Source organism: Theropithecus gelada, chromosome 5, assembly GCF_003255815.1.
Source record: "Theropithecus gelada isolate Dixy chromosome 5, Tgel_1.0, whole genome shotgun sequence".
NCBI classification, from domain to species: Eukaryota; Metazoa; Chordata; class Mammalia; order Primates; family Cercopithecidae; genus Theropithecus; species Theropithecus gelada.
This window is the reverse complement of record NC_037672.1, coordinates 87,555,894-87,575,382: the sequence shown is the minus strand read 5'-3', so window position 1 is coordinate 87,575,382 and position 19,489 is coordinate 87,555,894. Positions and strand designations below refer to the sequence as shown.

Here is a 19,489-nt window from a genome sequence, read left to right as displayed (position 1 = left end):
AAATTGGGGGTAGTAAAAGAACATGGGAATTGGCAAGAATGATTGAGAGCCAATGCTCATTAGCAGTTAGCCTGTTGGAAGTAGGCACTGTGTTCTGCCTTTGAACTACACACAGTAATGTATCGATTGGACTGTGGAGATACTCAGAGAAATTGAAGTGAGACTGGATCCCCTAGAGCACAGAACATGATGATTCCAGAAAATTATCTGGTGGCAGATAAGAGACACCATAATTGAGAGATACCAGTAAATTAGAATTTGGGTTCTCTGGAGGGAAGAGTTTTGGCTTAAAAAAAGAATGAGTTGGGTTTCAGATGAAAAGGAACCTGCTTCCTGGGAGGTCAATGTTGCTAAATGAGAGAATTCTATCCTTGAACTGTCAGTGGTTTTTAAAGTTGCAAATTGGAATAACCTGGGAAGCCATAAAAATGCTGGTGCCTGAGTCTCACTTCTAGACTTTCTGATTTCATTCATTTGAGATGAGGTTTGGCCATTGAGATTTAAAAAACCACACACAGAAAACCTCCAGATAATTCTAATGTGCAGCCAAGGTTGGGAACCACTGCACTAGAGGGTGAAAGAATGGAGTGGCTTAAGGAAATTAGAGAAGGAAGCTTGGGGAGGAAGTGGAGGGGCCTGGAACAGCCTAAGTAATCCTAGAAGGCTGAACCTCAGAGGCTTTGTGACTTCATCCGCCTCACTCCCATAGACACTGTGGAGAAGGGATTCACAAGGAAAAGGAAACAGGAAAAGCCTGGGATTTCTATTGCATGTCAGGAAGGTGACCATGAAACTGAATCGTGCAGCCTTCTGTTTAGGAGCTGACCTCCATCTTGGTTACAACAGCAGCTGTTACTCAATAACTCCCTCAAAAGTCCAGTGCTGGAAGCAGCAAAAGTGCTCTGTAATTGGTGTCTCTCATTGGATCCTTTGCCTTCTCTCCCTTCCCTGCACCAAGCTCCCCACCCCCACCCTTGCCTCTCTATACAGGGAGCCCTCCAGCCCAACCATGGGTTTCCCTTCAATTCTACCACTCTCCAGGCATGAGAAGGAAGGGGAGGGAATGACTTCCTTTGGCCTAGAAATATCTGGGAGAACCTCCTATATGGTCCTTGAGCAGACACAAAAAGAGAATATTCTGGAGCTGCAGTTTCCAAAGTGTGTTTCTTAGATGCTGGATCCTCAAGGTGTTTTCCCTGTACCCACCCAAGCTTGGGAAATGCAGCAGGCTTCTGCGCCCTGGTTGAGATTCACACCACCTGTGAGTAGAGTAAATGCTTTGAGATCTGGAGAAAGAAACCTGTTTGTTTTTCTTTAACCCTCACATCCCCAACTCATCTGCCCATGGAATTGTTTTTCTCTGCTTAGCACATTAACATCTTGCCTCTTTCTCATGACACACTTTTGGGAAACTGCCTCAGAAGCTACAATCAGTGGCTTCATTCACAAAGGACAAAGAAGGCAGCTGCATCCTGCACACATGAAACGGGGCAAGAACCCCAGTTAGGCCCTGGCCTCTCTTGGTAATTGTGCCCCTTTTCCACCCCCTCTGTAGCCCCCCTCCCGTTGCCATGGCAACGCCCCAGCGAGTAAGGACTAGGTCTTCTATTTCTTTCCTGCATCCCTCCTCCCCACCCTGCTCTGTGTCTAGAAGAGAGCTGAACACGCAGTAGGTAATGTTTGGAAAATTTGATTGATTGAGGGTTTGGGGGGTTTCATTTGGACCATCTGCAGGTGGGCTGGGTAGCAGGAGAAGGCCTCCCACAGTTTGCTTCTATGTATCTGGGTAGAGGAGTCGGAAAAGCCGGTGGGAGAGTGCAGGTCTGGGAGCTCACACAGCTTTGGCACTGCCTGTTTTGTTTTTGTTTGTGTTTAATGCTACAATCATAAATATTTCACAAATTAGGAATGGTGAAGGGCATGACAAAAAAGAAAACATTTTGATTTCTTGGTATGTCAGGGTTCAGGGTTAAATTTTTCTTTCCATAAAATGTCTGGTAATGTTGCTTGTTATAATGTTGTTTTTGTAAAAAATGATTTCCTTTTAAGTTGGAGGGAAAAAAAGAATGTCTTACTTTTGCCTGTATCTTTAAATGGTGACCATATGTTCAAAGCCCCAAGGCAAGACACAGAGCCTAATACACAGCCTTACAGGACATTTGAAATAGGGGGACTGCCAGGACAGAGTATTTGGAGTGGAGGTATCTGGCCTCCTAGCTGCTGCGCCCAATGCCTTAGGAGTAACATCATTTCTAAATTACAGATGCAGTGAGGCCAATTTGGATATCCATTGGGGAAACCTGGGGACAATATATGTTCTCAATTGATATCTATCTATCTATCTATCTATCTATCTATCTATCTATCTATCTTCTATCTATCTATATTTCTCTATTTATTGCCAGAAAGTCAAGAGCAGCCTTCCCAGAGGACAAAACAACAATAAAACCTACAGAAATTCTCTCTAGAGTCTCAGTACATGCAAGACCCAGCTCTTTGCTGCCTGTGCGGCTGCCCAGCCCCAGCCTCAGCAATCTCTGAATGAAGGGTTTGTGGGCATCTGCATGATGCAAGCCATGTGCTGGGGAGCCTCACAGTGCGGATTCTGTCTTCTGGCTGGCTGAGAAGGCTTCCCGGGCTCTGAAAGTATCAATTCTTCAGGCGAGAGCGTTGGTGGAGGATTATCTTTTAAATCTGTTGGTTCTTATTTTCTTAAGTGTGAAAGAAGGAGGGTGGTCAGGAGTGTGTGTGCGTATGTGTGTGTGTGATGGGCCAACATTTGTATAGTATCTGCCATATGCTGAGAACTTTATGCAAATCTTGTATATAATTGCCATCTATCTATAGATATGTATGTATATATGGATGTATATATATGTTTGTGGATATAGGTATAGATAGATAGCAATTTATATATGTTTTATGTATATCAGATATATAGCTATATACATTTCAGATATATATCTGAATGTATATCAATATATCTATACACATCAAGTTGTTTTATTTTTACAACACTCTTTTAATGCTGATAAACAGAAAAGAAAATGGGCTGGGCACAGTGGCTCATGTCTGTAATCCCAGCACTTTGGGAGGCCCAGGCAGGAGGATTACCGAAAGCCAGGAGTTTGAGACCAGCCTGGGCAAAATGGTGAGACCCCCATCTCTACAACCATTTTATTTGTTAAAGAGAGAGAGAAAAGAGAATAGAGGCTGAAAGTGGGAAAACAGAAGGCTTACCTTGGTCACACAGTGGGAGAGCAGCTGAGCCTTGTTCCCAGGTCAGGGCTGTCTGATCCAGAGAGTTCTCTCCATGTCACCATTTTCCCTACCATTTCAACCTTTAGAATACTGTGGACTAAGGCAAGAATGAGACTGAAAATATGGGCCAGGGATAGTGCAGCAATCCCAATGCCTGCCTGAAATTTCCAATTGAAAATTCTACTCTCCAGGTGCTGCGGCTCATGCCTGTTGTCTTGACAGTGTGGGAGACAGAGGCAGAAGGATCAGTTGGGGTCAGGAGTTCCAATACCAGCCTGGGCAACAGCGAGACCCTGTCTCTACAGAAAAGAAAAAAGGAAAAACAAATCCTACCTTCCTTCCATACCACACTTCCTGTCCCTTCCTTCCTTCCTTCCTTCCTTCCTTCCTTCCTTCCTTCCTTCCTTCCTTCCTTCCTTCCTTCCTTCCTTCCTTTTTCCTGGGTCTTCCTCATAGCATAATCCTGGACCTGGACTCTCCTATCTTTCTCCACAATCACTTCCTAGATTATTTTACCCATTTCTAAGGCTCTACACACCATCTCTACAGTCTGATAACTTGGAAATTTTTATTTCTTGCAAAGATCTCTGTCTTCTGAACTTCAAATCTATATATCAAAGCATCTACTCAACATTTGCCCTTGGATGACTCATAGTCATTTACCCAAATATGGCCCAGATGGAACTTATGACCCATTCCTCCGCCTGCTTCTTTTGAGTTTCCTATCAGCAAATGAACTTCATGCCCCAAGTTTCTCACACCGGAAACCTTAGGGTTCTTCTTGATGGCAGCCTCCTTCTCATTCCCACATTCAGTGAATCCCCAGATACTGTCTGCTTTACCTCCTAAATCTGTCCAGAACCTGTATTCTTTTTTTTTTTTTAATGCAATGACTTATTTACTGGGCAACTAATGTGAGCTAGGTACAGTTTTGGTAAAGGTATTTGAACTACCTAAAAGCCCAAGCAGGTATGGATGGTTTTCTCTATTTTCAGGTGAGAAAACAGAGGCTCAGAGAGGTCTGTTACTCTCCTAGCATCACATAGCTATTCTTTTAAGCCTCTTGTTCTTTTCCGCACATTTTGATATCTACCCTTGAAGGCCCTCCATAAAGAACTCAGGGTCCCAGGTTCTCAAGAAGGTCCTAGTAGTTCACAAAGACGTTTCTGGAAGCTTCTGGATTAGAAGTAAATGCCAGAGCTGTGCAGGAACTCTAAAAGGAGGGGACAGGAGGTGGGTGAACAATGGAGCCTGGAGAATCATCCAGGCAATTCTGACAGTAGTTATTCCATGAAAGAAGGAGAAAATCAGGCTCTGAAGATATTGCAAATATGGAGAATTACTAACATTGGCCTGGGCAGCGATGGTTGTCACCCTGTAGAGCAAGAACTGACATGCTGGACAAGGTTCCTAGGAGGAAGAGCGGGGAAGGAAGTACCTCGACATTCCTTGGAATGCCTTCTGGTGTGCGAAGCCAGCTAGTCGACAAAAACTAGGGAGCCTGTGAGAGCTGTTTCCATTTTAATTGCCCTGTGTGGTGATAGTCACCCAATGTCTCTGTTTAAATATTTTTTTCTTATGCTTTGACAGTTTATAGCCTTTGTAGATCAATCCTTATATTTCATGCAGGGGAGAGAGACAGAGAGAAAAAAAGCAAGGTTATTGATGACCTAAACTGGATTAACAGAACCTGTATTCTTATGCCCACATCATCAGCCTAGTCTAGGCCACTATTATTTTTCACCTTGTCAAGTATAATAACCTCCTAACTAGCCTCTTAGCATTCATTTTTGCCCTCTTTCCAATATATTCAGCATACAGTAGTCAAAGTAATCCTTTAAAATATACATTTGATGATGTCAGGCCACTGTCTACAATCTTCTAGTGGCCTCTCATTGGATTTAGAATCAAGTCTAAAATTATTTCCATATTCTACAGGGGGATGATATTCAAAATAGTTACTCCTTTATACAGCAGAAGCACAAACAAATTAGAACTGATGTTAATTTCAGCGCTGGAGCAAGATTTGGAGATGGGTGCCTGTGGTGCTGCTGTCACCTCTTTAATCCCAGGGAGTCCAGGGGGTTTCTGAGAAGGGCCACAGCAGCAGGGAGTGGGGAAGTGTCATCCTATTTGTTGTCAGCATTCAGTTTAGCAAACCGAATGTGTTGAAACACCCTAGGTATTTCAAACACAGGAGTAATCAGGAAATTTGTCACACAGATGCCCAGATATGAATAACTTCGGGAAGCAGCTACCATTCCTAGGACTGAAGCAATTAAAAGGGAAGAGGTGGGGCCAGAAAGTAGCAACTCAGAGAAAGGACTCCTGCCTGCTGGTCCTGGCACCTCAGGAAGGACATGGTGGGGCTGGTGATGGGTGTGACAAGAGTGGCGCAAGGCTGGAGGAGCTGACCTGTGTTGTGGGAGTGACAGGAACTGATATTTTTGCATGGTATACATCCAGCCCATTGTATATTAGCTGACTGGTAGCCTGCCTCCAAGGATGCCTTGGTCTGCCCGCTCCAGCCCCTTCTGTCTCCTTTTACTCCACACCCTCCCTTGCTCATTGTGCTCCAGTCACACTGGCTTCTTTTCATGTCCTTGGACAGGTGAAGCTCTTCCTGCCTCCAGTCTGTTACTCTCATTGTATACTCTGTCTTCTGGTTATCTATTGCTGTGTAAATGACCACCCCAAACTTAGTGTTGGAAAACAACTGTCATCATTTATTTTGTTCACACAGCTGCAATTTGCAGGCATTGGAGAGAAGGCTCGTCTGCTCCATGCAGCATCACCTAGGGTGGTTTGACTAAGGGTCGCAGCATCCCCCCAAGGTGGTTCCCTCATGTGGCTGAAAATCTGCTGCTGTCAACTCAGCCATGGCTGAGGCCTGGGGTCTCAGTTCACCCCCACAGAGGCCTCTCCATGTGGCTGGGTTCCAAGGGTGAGCTTCTAAGACAGGAGGCTGATTGGAAGCTGCATCACCTTTTATGACTTACCTCCAAAGTTATATGACATCATTTCAGATATGCTTTCTTGGTTAAAGCAGTCACAAAGACCTGTCCAGGGACAGAAGGAGAGGACGTGGACTCTAACACTTGATGGAGGAGGGACAGGTTCCAGAAGGGCATGTGGGGCAGACATATGGTAGTGACTAGTTTTGGAAATACAATCTGCCACTCCATTTTAAACTAGTCATTTCTGAGAATCTAGTTTAAATTTCATGCATTTCCCTAGGTTAGTTACCCCAGACACAAATACAATCAAGGCATTCCTCTCCTCCTTTGTGGCTCTTATCATAATTTCACACTATACAGTAATCTATGTAGCATTTTTGTTTATCATCTTTTGTTTCTTGCTTGTCTTTACTGTAGACTGGAAGCTTCTGAATCTAAAACCATGTCTTCCTTAATCAGCCCTAATCTGTAGTACTTGTTTCATCACCTGGCATGCAGCAAGTGCTAAATAAAATCTCACTGAATGAATACTGTAATAAATGTTGAGCAAAATCTGCCCCCTGCAGTCCAGACAAATCATGAATTCAAGTAGTATTTGGTCATAACTTCATCACGAAATCATGCATTAAATGACTGCAAATAGAAAGGAACGGTAACACAAATTTCAGTTATCACTTTGTAAATGGCTAAAAATTTCCTGACTTAATTTCACTGTTGTTGATAGATGTTCAGTACAGAAAACCACATATTCATGTGGGCATTTCTCCCAGAAAGGCTCTTTTCAAACCAGAGACAAGTTTCATTTGAGAGACTTTTGGCCCAAACAGCCTGGTTATCACTCACAGGGCTGATATAGTAACCTCCAGCCAGGGGGAGTCTGGCAACATCACAGAAAGGACAATTTCTCTTCTTTCTTTGTAAACTGTTCACCTTCAGGCTGAGTGTGGTGGCTCATGTCTATAATCCCTGCACTTCGGAAGGCTGAGGTGGGAGGATTGTTAGAGTCTAGGAGTTCAAAACCAGCCTAGTGAGACAACATAATGCAACATAGTGAGACCCCATCTCTAAAATTTTTTTAAAAAAATTAGCCAAGCATGGTGGTGTGTGCCTGTAGTCTCCACTAATTGGGAGGTTGAGGTGGGAGGATTGCTTGAGCCTGAGGATTGCTCAAGGCTGCAGTGAGCCATAATTGCACCACTGAGCTTCAGCCCAGGCAATAGAGGGAGAAATTGTCTCAAATAAAATAGAATAAAACAAAATAATTAAATTGTTCACTTTTGGTCAGAGACTTTGAACATCAAATCAAATAAAAATATTAGTAATTTATTCAAACTCAGAATCCTAAGATGTTAGAGAAGCCACTGCTGTCATTGATGAGGTGGGGGCGGGGATGAGATGGAGGAACTGGTGGAATGGAGAAGGGGGTTCGGGTGGGGTGCTGGGTGGAATATTAATACTGGTTAAGGACAAGCTTCCTCCCAGGTGCTTTACACGTGTGATTTCATCTCAACCTTACCATAGTCCTGTAGGTAGGTAGGGCCATCCCTATGTGAAAGATGAGAAGATCAAAGGTGCAAGTGGTTCAATACTGTGCCCATAGTGACACAGTTCACAAATGTATGTGTTAGGATTCCTTCTTCAGTTCTCAGTGGTTCCAAAGCCCACATAATTGTTACTGCACCAAAAATGCAGGTTCAAGTCAAGAGATGTCAACAAGCTGTTATTGGGGGCTCTCAGGTACACCAAGCACTGAGCAAACAGTGGCCCAATAGGGCACACATATACTTCCTCCATTTGCTGATATGGGTTTGATATGGGTCCAATTCTTCCAAATCCTAAAATTATAATAAAATAGGGATATCAGTGGCAGAATAAATTGGTATTTCAGAATGTCAATTTTCCAAAATGTAGTAAGAGACTAAAAAATCTTTTTATCTTAGAATTCCACAATTCTTCAAGGAAAATAGATAATCAAGATCATGCATGAGGCCAGGTGCAGTGGCTCATTCATGTAATCCCAGAACTTTGGGAGGCTTAGGTGGTGGGACTGCTTGAGGCCAGGCATTTGAGACCAGCCTGGGAAATGTAGGAAAACACCATCTCTACAAAAAATAAAAATTAGCCTGGTGCAGTGGCTTGTGTCCATAGTCCCAGCTACTCGGAAGGCTGAAGTGAATGTATTGCTTGAGCCCAGTTCAGGGTTGTTGAACTCCAGATAAGGATGGCCATTGTAGTTATACCTACAAAATAGAAAAGAAAAAAAGAAGGCAGGAAATCCAGTAGGGGATTTAAAAAACTGGTATTTTTATACAATGGAACATTATGCAGCCATTACAAATCACTCTTTGGGAAAAATATATAATAACAAGGAAATGCTGAAGATATATTTTTAAAGTGTAAAGAACCAGCATATACTCTTGTTCAAGCTGGGCTACTTTATTCTTCCCTTGCTACCCCACAGTAGAGCTAAGATACAGCTCTAGCATTTGACTGGACCATATGATCGGTTTAGAGAAAATGAAAAATATAAACATAGAGAGTAATAAGAACTAGACAGGCTGGCCTGTGACCTGCAGGTTATTCATATTCAGCTGTGACTCCATAAGGAGATGCCTCTGTCTCTGACCCTGGTCATGGGCAAGGGGCATGGTTAAGCCTCTGATAGGAGAGTATCTTTGGGAGTGAGAAACATCCAAGTCTCCCAATCTACCCACAAGGCCCATATTCCAAATTTCATCCTCCTGTCCACCCACCTACTTCTTCCTGAATGATCAATACAGGGAGCACCCAGCTTCTCTGGAGAGGACCACAAGACTGTAGATTGGAGGTGCCAAGAGATCAAACAGCATCAGAATAGGCACATGAAACACAAAAACTACTTTTAGTATATACCAGTATAAAAATCTTATTTCCCCCAGGTAACTGGAAAGAACTAGAGTTTTGAATTGTGTTGATTTCTGAAAGAATGGCTTGTTAGCTCAAACTAGCAAATAATTAATGGAAATTCTGTGTCCTCCCTTAAGAGTCTAGACCCTCACTAGTCCAATAGAAATATAATAAAAGTACCTATATAATTTAAATTTTTTTAAATAGGCACATTTAAAAAGTAAAAAGAAACAGGTGAAACAAATTTTGTATTATATGTAATTAATAACATGTTATTTAACCCAACATATCAAAAATATCACTTTATCATATAATAGACATAATGAATTATTAATGAGATAGTTTATATTCCTTTTTTGGCATCAAGTCTTGGAAATCTGGTGTGCATCTTACATTTATAACACATCTTAATTTGGACTGGCCACATTTCAGGTGCTTGGTAACCTTGTGGGGCCGTGGCTACATACTGAATACCAGGTCTGGACTCTAAAATAAACCTAAATAGAAATTGGAACTAGAGGATCATGGTGGATGGGAGGCAGGACTAGACTGCACCTCCAGAGAGAGCAGCATGTGGAGGCTTGCATTGTGAATTTTAGCTCCAGATCAACTGCAAGAACAAACCAGCAATCCCGAGAGGACCCACAGACCCTCTGATGGAAGTGGACTGCCCCTGCAGGACCAGGGAGACACCCCAAATACGGTGAGTGGCCCAACTGCAGAAGTGGGAAAGGGAGACCCTCCTCTCCTGAATGCACACCCCCACCGGAGAAGCTGAAGGTTCGTTTGATGGAGAAGTTTCCGACTTTACCTGGAGCTGAGTCAAGTTAGAGAGCTGAGCAAAATACGGGGGTAGAGGAAGCAGCAGAAAGGCCTTGGGAGCTCGCTGGGTCCCCAAGCAGTCCATCCTCCCCGGCACCACAGGGATCCATCGGGAGGGTGGCCAGAGGGGCAGGGGGTAAAACTCCACAGAGAGAAAGAATTGTCTAGCTGAACTTTGTAACAATTGGAATGGGGCAGGAAGCCTCCTGGACAGAACTCAGGGGAGGGCACAGATCCGGAGTACAGACTTCACGGGCAGGGGAAGAACTAAAGCCCCCCCTTTTTTTTCCCACAGCTGGGAGACAGCCTCGGGCAAGTTTTCAAGCCCTTCTTGCCCTCTGCCTGGAAACATACTCAGGGATGTTGGTGCGGGGTCATGGTGGAAGTGAGACTGGCCGTTCAGTTTGCATGGGAGCTGGGTGAGGCCTGTGACTGCTGGCTTTACCTCACTTCCTTGACAACCTGCATGACTCAGCAAAGGCAGCCATAATCCTCCTAGGTACACAACTCCAGTGACCTGGGAATCTCACCTTCATCCCTGACAGCAGGTGCAGTAAGACCCACTCAAGGAGAGTCTGAGCTCAGACACACCTAGCCCTGCCCCAAACTGATGGTTCTTCCCTATCCACTCTGGTAGTGTAAGACAAAGGACATATAATCTTGGGAATCTAGGGCCCAGCTCACCGCCGGTTCCTCTCCACACTACTGCAGTTGATGCTTTCTGGAAAGCACCACCTCCTGGCAGGAAGTCAACCAGCACAAAAATAGAGCATTAAACTACCAAAGCTAAGGACCCTCACAGAGTTCATTGCACCCTCCACCACCTGCACTGGAACAGGTTCTGGTATCCACAGCTGAGAGACCCACAGATGGTTCACATCACTGGATTCTGTGCAGATAACCCCTGGTAGCAGCCCAGAGCCAGGTAGACTTACTGGGTGGCTAGATTCAGAAGAGACACAACAGTCACTGAAGTTCGGTCCACAGGAAGCCACATCCCTAGGAAAAGGGGGAGAGTAGTACATCAAAGGAACACCCTGTGAGACAAAAGAATCTGAACAACAGCCTTCAGCCCTAGACCTTCCCTCTGACACAGCCTACCCAAATGAGAAGGAATCAGAAAACCAACCCTGGTAATATGACAAAACAAGGCTCTACAACACCTCCAAATAATCACAGTAGTTCACCAGCAATGGCTCCAAACCAAGAAGAAATCTCTGATTTACCTGAAAAAGAATTCAGGAGGTTAGTTATTAGGGTAATCAGGGAGGTACCAGAGAAAGACAAAGCACAATGCCAGGAAATCCAAGAATGATAGAAGAAGCAAAGGGAGATATATTCAAGGAAATAGATACCTTAAAGACAAAACAATCAGAAGTTCAGGAAACTTTGGACACACTTTTAGAAATGCGAAATGCTGTGGAAAGTCTCTGCACTAGAACTGAACAAGTGGAAGAAAGAAATTCAGAGCTCGAAGACAAAGTCTTTGAATTAACCCAATCCAACAAAGACAAAGAAAAAAGAATAACAAAATATGAACAAAGGCTCCAAGAAGTCTGGGATTATGTTAAACAATCAAACCTAAGAATAATCAATGTTCCTGAAAAAGAAGAGAATTTTAAAAGCCTAGAAAACATATTTGGGTGACTCATTGAGGAAAACTTCCCTGGCCTTGTGAGAGACCTAGACAACTAAATAAAAGAAGCACAAAGAACACCTGGGAAATTCACTTTAAAAATATCTTCACCTAGGCACATTGTCATAAGGTTATCCAAAGTTAAGATGAAGGAAAGAATCTTAAGAGCTGTGAGACAGGAGCACCAGGTAACCTATAAAGGAACACCTATCAAATTAACCACAGAATTCTCAGCAGAAACCCTACAAGCTAGAGGGGATTTGGGGCCTATCTTCAGCCTCCTCAAACAAAACAATTATCAGTTAAGAATCTTGTATCCAGTGAAACTAAGCATCATACATGAAGGAAAGATATAGTTGTTTTCAGACAAACAAATGCTGAGATAATTTGCCATTACCAAATTTGAGAGAATTTGCCATTACCACCACTACAAGAACTGCTAAAAGGAGCCCTAAATCTTGAAACAAATCCTGGAAACAAGTCAAAACAGAACCTCTTTAAAGCATAAATCACACAGGACCTATAAAACAAAAATACAAGTTATAAAGCAAAAGCAAAAAACAAAAAAACCCAAAGTACACACGTAACAAACTTTAAAGCAACAATGGTAAAAAGAGATAAAGAGGGACATTATATAATGATAAAAGGCCTTGTCCAACAAGAAAATGTCACAATCCTAAACATACATGCACCTAACCCTGGAGATCCCAAATTTATAAAACAACACTAATATACCTAAGAAATGAGACAGAGAGCAACATAATAGTGGGGGACTTCAATACTCCACTGATAGCACTAGACAGGTCATCAAGACAGAAAGTTAACAAAGAAACATTGGATTGTTTCTTGGAAAAAATGGACCTAAAAAATATGTACAGAACATTTTATCCAACAATCGCAGAGCACACATTCAAAAGTGCATGGAATTTTCTCCAAGATAGACCATATGATAGGCCATAAAATGAGCTTCAATAAATTTAAGAGAATTGAAATCATATCAAGCATTCTCTCAGGCCACAGTGGAATAAAATGGGAAATCAACTCCAAAAGGAACCTTCAAAATCATGCAAATACATGGAAATTAAATAACCTGCTCCTGAATGAGCATTGGGTCAAAAACAAAATCAAGGTAGAAATTTAAAAATTCTTTGAACTGAATGATAATAATAGCACAACCTATCAAAATCTCTGGGATGCAGCAAACACAGTGCTAAGAGGAAAGTTCAAAGCCGTAATTGCCTACATCAAAAAGTCCGAAAGAGCACAAACTGACAATCTAAGGTCACACCTCAAGGAATTAGAGAAACAAAAACAAACCAAACCCAAACCCAGCAGAAGAAAGGAAATAACCAAGGTCAGAGCAGAACTAAATGAAATTGAAACAAACAAAAACATACAAATGATAAATGAGACAAAAGGCTGATTCTTTGAAAAGATAAATTAAGTAGATAGACCATTAGCAAGATTAACCAAGAAAAGAAGAGATAAAATCAAAATGACGACACTAAGAAATTAAACAGGAGATATTACAAGTGAAGCCACTGAAATACAAAACATAATTCAAGGCTACAATGAATACCTTTACATATATAAACTAGAAAATCTAGAAGAGATAGATAAATTCTTGTAAAAATACAACCCTCCTAGCCTAAATCAGGAAGCACTGGATATTCTGAACAGACCAATAACAAGCAGCAAGATTGGAATGGTAATTAAGAAATTACCACCACCAACAAAAAAAATGTCTAGGACCAGATGGATTCACAGCAGAATCCTACCAGACATTCAAAGAAGAATTGGTACTAATCATTTTGACACTATTCCACAAAATAGAGAAAGAAGGAAGCCTCCTTGATTCATTCTATAAAGCCAACATCACCCTAATACCAAAACCACAAAAGGACATGTCAAGAAAGAAAGCTAGAGACTGAAATCTTTGGTTAACATAGATGCTAAAATTCTTAACAAAATACTAGCTAACTGAATCCAACAACATATCAAAAAGATAATCCACTATGGTCAAGTGGGTTTCATACCAGGGATGCAGGCATCATTTAATACATGCAAGTCAATAAATGCGATACACCACATAAACAGAATTAAAAACAAAAATCACATAATCCTCAATAGATCATGAAAATGCAGATGCAGAAAAAGCATTTGACAAAATCCAGCATTGCTTTATGATTAAAACTCTCAGTAAAATCAGCATAAAGGGATATGCCTTAATGTAATAAAAACCATCTATGACAAACCCACATCCAAAATAATACTGAATGAGGAAAAGTTGAAAGCATCCCCTTTGAGAACTGGAACAAGACAAGGATGCCCACTTTCACCATTCCTCTTCACCATAGTACTGGAAGTCCTAGTCAGAGCAATTAGACAAGAGAAACAAACAAAGGTTACCCAAATCAGTAAAGAGGAAGTCAAACTGTCACTGTTTGCTGATGGTATGATCATCTATCTTGAAAACCCTAAGGACTCCTCCAGAAAGCTCTTAGAACTGATAAAAGAATTCAGCAAGAGAGGTGTGCTCAAGATGGCCGAATAGGAACAGCTCCAGCCTCCAGCTCCCAGCGTGAGTGACACAGAAGACAGGTGATTTCTGCATTTTCAACTGAGGTACCGGGCTCATCTCACTGGGGAGTGTCAGACAGTTGGGGCTGGTCCACGGGTGCAGCCTGAGCAGCAAGAGCTGAAGCAGGGCGAGGCATTGCCTCACCTGGGAAGCACAAGGGGGAAGGGAATTCATTTCCTAGCCAAAGGAAATTGAGACACACAACACCTGGAAAATCGGGTAACTCCCATGCTAATACTGCACTTTACCAAGGGTCTTAGCAAACAGCACACTAGGAGATTATATCTCACACCTGGCCCAGAGGGTCTCATGCCCACAGAACCTCCTTCATTGCTAGCGCACAGTCTGAGACCTAACTGCAAGGTGGCAGCAAGGCTGGGGGAGGGACGCCTGCCATTGCTAAGGCTTAAGTAGGTAAACGAAGCCACTGGGAAGCTCGAATTGGGTGCAGCCCACCACAGCTCAAGGAGGCCTGCCTGCCTTTGTAGACTCTGCCTCTGGGGACAGGGCATAGCTAAACAAAAAGCAGCAGAAACCTCGGCAGAGGTAAATGTTCCTGTCTGACAGCTTTGAAGAGAGCAGTGGATCTCCCAGCACGGAGGTTGAGATCTGAGAACAGACAGACTGTCTGCTCAAGTGGGTCCCTGACCCCTGAGTAGCCTAACTGGGAGACATCCCCCACTAGGTGCAGACTGACACCTCACACCTCACATGGTTTGGTACACCCCCTTAGATGAAGCTTCCAGAGCAAGAATCAGACAGCAACACTCACTGTTCTGCAATATTCTATCTTCTGCAGTCTCCACTGCTGATACCCAGGTAAACAGGGTCTGGAGTGGACCTCAAGCAAACTCCAACAGACCTACAGCTGAGGGTCCTGACTGTTAGAAGGAAAACTAACAAATAGAAAGGACACCTACACCAAAATCCCATCAGTACGTCACCATCATCATCCACGACCAAAGGCAGATAAAACCACAAAGATGGGGAAAAAGCAGTGCAGAAAAGCTGGAAATTCAAAAAATCAGGGTGCATCTTCCCCTCCAAAAGAACGCAGCTCATTGCCAGCAACAGAACAAAGCTGGATGGAGAATGACTTTGATGAGTTGAGAGAAGAAGGCTTCAGTCAATCAAGCTTCTCAGAGCTAAAGGACGAACTATGTAACCAGTGCAAAGAAACTAAAAACCTTGAAAAAAGATTTGACAAATGGATAACTAAAATAACCAATGTAGAGAAGTCCTTTAAAGAACTGACAGAGATGAAAACCATAACATGAGAACAATGTGACAAATGCACAAGCTTCAGTAACTGATTCAATCAACTGGAAGAAAGACTATCAGTGACTGAAGATCAAATGAATGAAATGAAGTGAGAAGAGAAGTGTAGAGAAAAAAGAGTAAAAGGAAATGGACAAAACCTCCAAGAAATATGGGATTGTGTGAAAAGACCAAATCTATGTCTGACTGGTGTGCCTGAAAGTGAGGGAGAAAATGGAACCAAGTTGGAAAACACTCTGCAGGATATCATCCAGGAGAACTTCCCAAACCTAGTAAGGCAGGCCAATATTCAAATTCAGGAAATACAGAGAACACCACAAAGATACTCCTCAAGAAGAGCAACTCCAAGACACGTAATTGTCAGATTCACCAAAGTTGAAATGAAGGAAAAAATGTTAAGGGCAGCCAGAGAGAAAGGTTGGGTTACACACAAAGGGGAGTCCATCAGACTAACAGCAGATCTCTCAGCAGAAACTGTCGAAGCCAGAAGAGATTGGGGGCCAATATTCAACATTCTTAAAGAAAAGAATTTTCAACCCAGAATTTCATATCCAGCCAAACTAAGTTTCATAAGTGAAGGAGAAATAAAATCCTTTACAGACAAGCAAATGCTTAGAGATTTTGTCACCACCAGGCCTGCCCTACAAGAGATCCTGAAGGAAGCACTAAACATGGAAAGGAACAACAGGTACCAGACACTGCAAAAACATGCCAAAATGTAAAGTCCATCAATGCTAGGAAGAAACTTCATCAACTAAGGAGCAAAATAAGCAGTTAATATCACAATGACAGGATCAAGTTCACATATAACAATATTAACCTTAAATGTAAATGGACTAAATGGTCCAATTAAAAGACACAGACTGCCAAATTGGATAAAGAGTCAAGACCCATCAGTTTGCTGTATTCAAGAGACTCATCTCACATGCAGAGACACACATAGATTCAAAATAAAGGGATGGAGGAAGATCTACCAAGCAAATGGAAAACAAAAAAAAAGCAGGGGTTGCAATCCTAGTCTCTGTTAAACAGACTTTAAACCATCAAAGATCAAAAGAGACAAAGAAGGCCATTACATAATGGTAAAGGGATCAATTCATCAGGAAGACCTAACTATCCTAAATATATATGCACCCAATACAGGAGCACCCAGATTAATAAAGCATGTCCTTAGAGACTTACAAAGAGACTTAGACTCCCATACAATAATAATGGGAGACTGTAACACCCCACTGTCAAGATTAGACAGATCAACAAGACAGAAAGTTAACAAGGATATCCAGGAATTGAACTAAACTCTGCACCAAGCAGACCTGTACCAAAAGGACCTAATAGACATCTACAGAACTCTCCACCCAAAAGCAACAGAATATACATTCTTCTCAGCACTACATCGCACTTAGTCCAAAACTGACCACATAGTTGAAAGTAAAGCACTCCTCAGCAAATGTAAAAGAACAGAAATTATTACAAACTGTCTCTCAGACCACAGTGCAATCAAACTAGAACTCAGGACTAAGAAACTCAATCAAAACTGCTCAACTACATGGAAACTGAACAACCTGCTCCTGAATGGCTACTGGGTACATAACGAAATGAAGGCAGAAATAAAGATGTTCTTTGAAACCAATGAGAACAAAGATACAACATACCAGAATCTCTGGGACACATTTAAAGCAGTGTGTAGAGGGAAATTTATAGCACTAAATGCTCACAAGAGAAAGCAGGAAAGATCTAAAATTGACACCCTAACATCACAATTAAAAGAACTAGAGAAGCAAGAGCAAACACATTCAAAAGCCAGCAGAAGGCAAGAAATAACAAAGATCAGAGCAGAACTGAAGGAGATAGAGACACACAAAACCCTCCAAAAAATCAATGAATCCAGGAGCTGGTTTTTTGAAAAGATCAACAAAATTGATAGACCGATAATAAGACTAATAAAGAAGAAAAGAGAGAGAAATCAAATAGACACAATAAAAAAATGATAAAGGGGATATCACCACCGACCCCACAGAAATACAAACTACCATCAGAGAATACTATAAACATTTCTACGCAAATAAACTAGAAAACCTAGAAGAAATGGATAATTTCCTGGACACTTACACTCTCCCAAGACTAAACCAGGAAGAAGTTGAATCCCTGAATAGACCAATAGCAGGAACTGAAATTGAGGCAATAATTAATAGCCTACCAACCAAAAAAAGTCCAGGACCAGACAAATTCACAGCCGAATTCTACCAGAGGTACAAGGAGGGGTTGGTACCATTCCTTCTGAAACTATTCCAATCAGTAGAAAAAGAGGGAATCCTCCCTAACTCATTTTACGAGGACAACATGATCCTGATACCAAAGCCTGGCAGAGATACAACAAAAAAAGAGAATTTTAGACCACTATCCCTGATGAACATCGATGCAAAAATCCTCAATAAAATACTGGCAAATCGAATCCAGCAGAACATCAAAAAGCTTATCCACCATGATCAAGTGGGCTTCATCCCTGGGATGCAAGGCTGGTTCTACATATGCAAATCAATAAACATAATCCAGCATATAAACAGAACCAAAGACAAAAACCACATGATTATCTCAATAGATGCAGAAAAGGCCTTTGACAAATTCAACAGCCCTTCATGCTAAAAACACTCAATAAATTCGGTATTGATGAAATGTATCTCAAAATAATAAGAGCTATTTATGACAAACCCACAGCCAATATCATACTGAATGGGCAAAAACTGGAAGCATTCCCTTTGAAAACTGGCACAAGACAGGGATGCCCTCTCTCACCACTCCTATTCAACATAGTGTTGGAAGTTCTGCCTAGGGCAATCAGGCAAGAGAAAGAAATCAAGGGTATTCAGTTAGGAAAAGAAGTCAAATTGTCCCTGTTTGCAGATGACATGATTGTATATTTAGAAAGCCCCATGGTCTCAGCCCAAAATCTCCTTAAGCTGATAAGCAACTTCAGCAAAGTCTCAGGATACAAAATCAATGTGCAAAAATCACAAGCATTCTTATACACCAATAACAGACAAACAGAGAGTCAAATCATGAATGAACTTCCATTCACAATAGCTTCAAAGAGAATAAGGAATCCAACTTACAAGGGATGTGAAGGACCTCTTCAAGGAGAACTACAAACCACTGTTCAGTGAAATAAAGGAGGACAAAGAAATGCAAGAACATACCATGCTCATGGATAGGAAGAATCAATATTGTGAAAATGGCCATACTGCCCAAGGTAATTTATAGATTCAATGCCATCCCCATTAAGCTACCAATGACTTTCTTTACAGAATTGGAAAAAACTGCTTTAAAGTTCATATGGAACCAAAAAAGACCCCACATTGCCAAGACAATCCTAAGCCAAAAGAACAAAGCTGGAGGCATCATGCTACCTGACTTCCAACTATACTACAAGGCTACAGTAACCAAAACAGCATGGTGCTGGTACCAAAACAGATATATAGACCAATGGAACAGAATAGAGCCCTCAGAAATAATACCACACATCTACAGCCATTAATCTTTGACAAACCTGAGAAAAACAAGAAATGGGGAAAGGATTCCCTATTTAATAAATGGTGCTGGGAAAATTGGCTAGCCATAAGTAGAAAGCTGAAACTGGATCCTTTCCTTACTCCTTATATGAAAATTAATTCAAGATGGATTAGAGACTTAAATGTTAGACCTAAAACCATAAAAACCTTAGAAGAAAACCAAGGTAATACCATTCAGGATATAGGCATGGGAAAGGACTTCATATCTAAAACACCAAAAGCAACAGCAACAAAAGTCAAAATTGACAAATGGGATCTAATTAAACTAAAGAGCTTCTGCCCAGCGAAAGAAACTACCATCAGAGTGAACAGGCAACCTACAGAATGGGAGAAAATTTTTGCAATCTACTCATCTGACAAAGGGCTAATATCCAGAGCCTACTAAGAACTCAAACAAATTTACAAGAAAAAAACAAAAAATCCCATCAAAAAGTGGGCAAAGGATATGAACAGACACTTCTCAAAAGAAGACATTCATACAACCAACAGACACATGAAAAAA

The 19,489-nt window shown here is 41.7% G+C and overlaps 1 long non-coding RNA gene across 1 annotated transcript in view; it reads left to right on the top strand.

The window, feature by feature from the left end:
* The first annotated feature begins 1,632 nt into the window (after positions 1–1,632).
* Positions 1,633–19,489, top strand: part of LOC112625423 — a 29,548-nt gene continuing 11,691 nt past the window's right edge. Inside the window, exon 1 of the long non-coding RNA XR_003119588.1 lies at positions 1,633–1,673. This is a non-coding gene — a long non-coding RNA (uncharacterized LOC112625423). The remainder of the gene's footprint in view (positions 1,674–19,489) is intronic.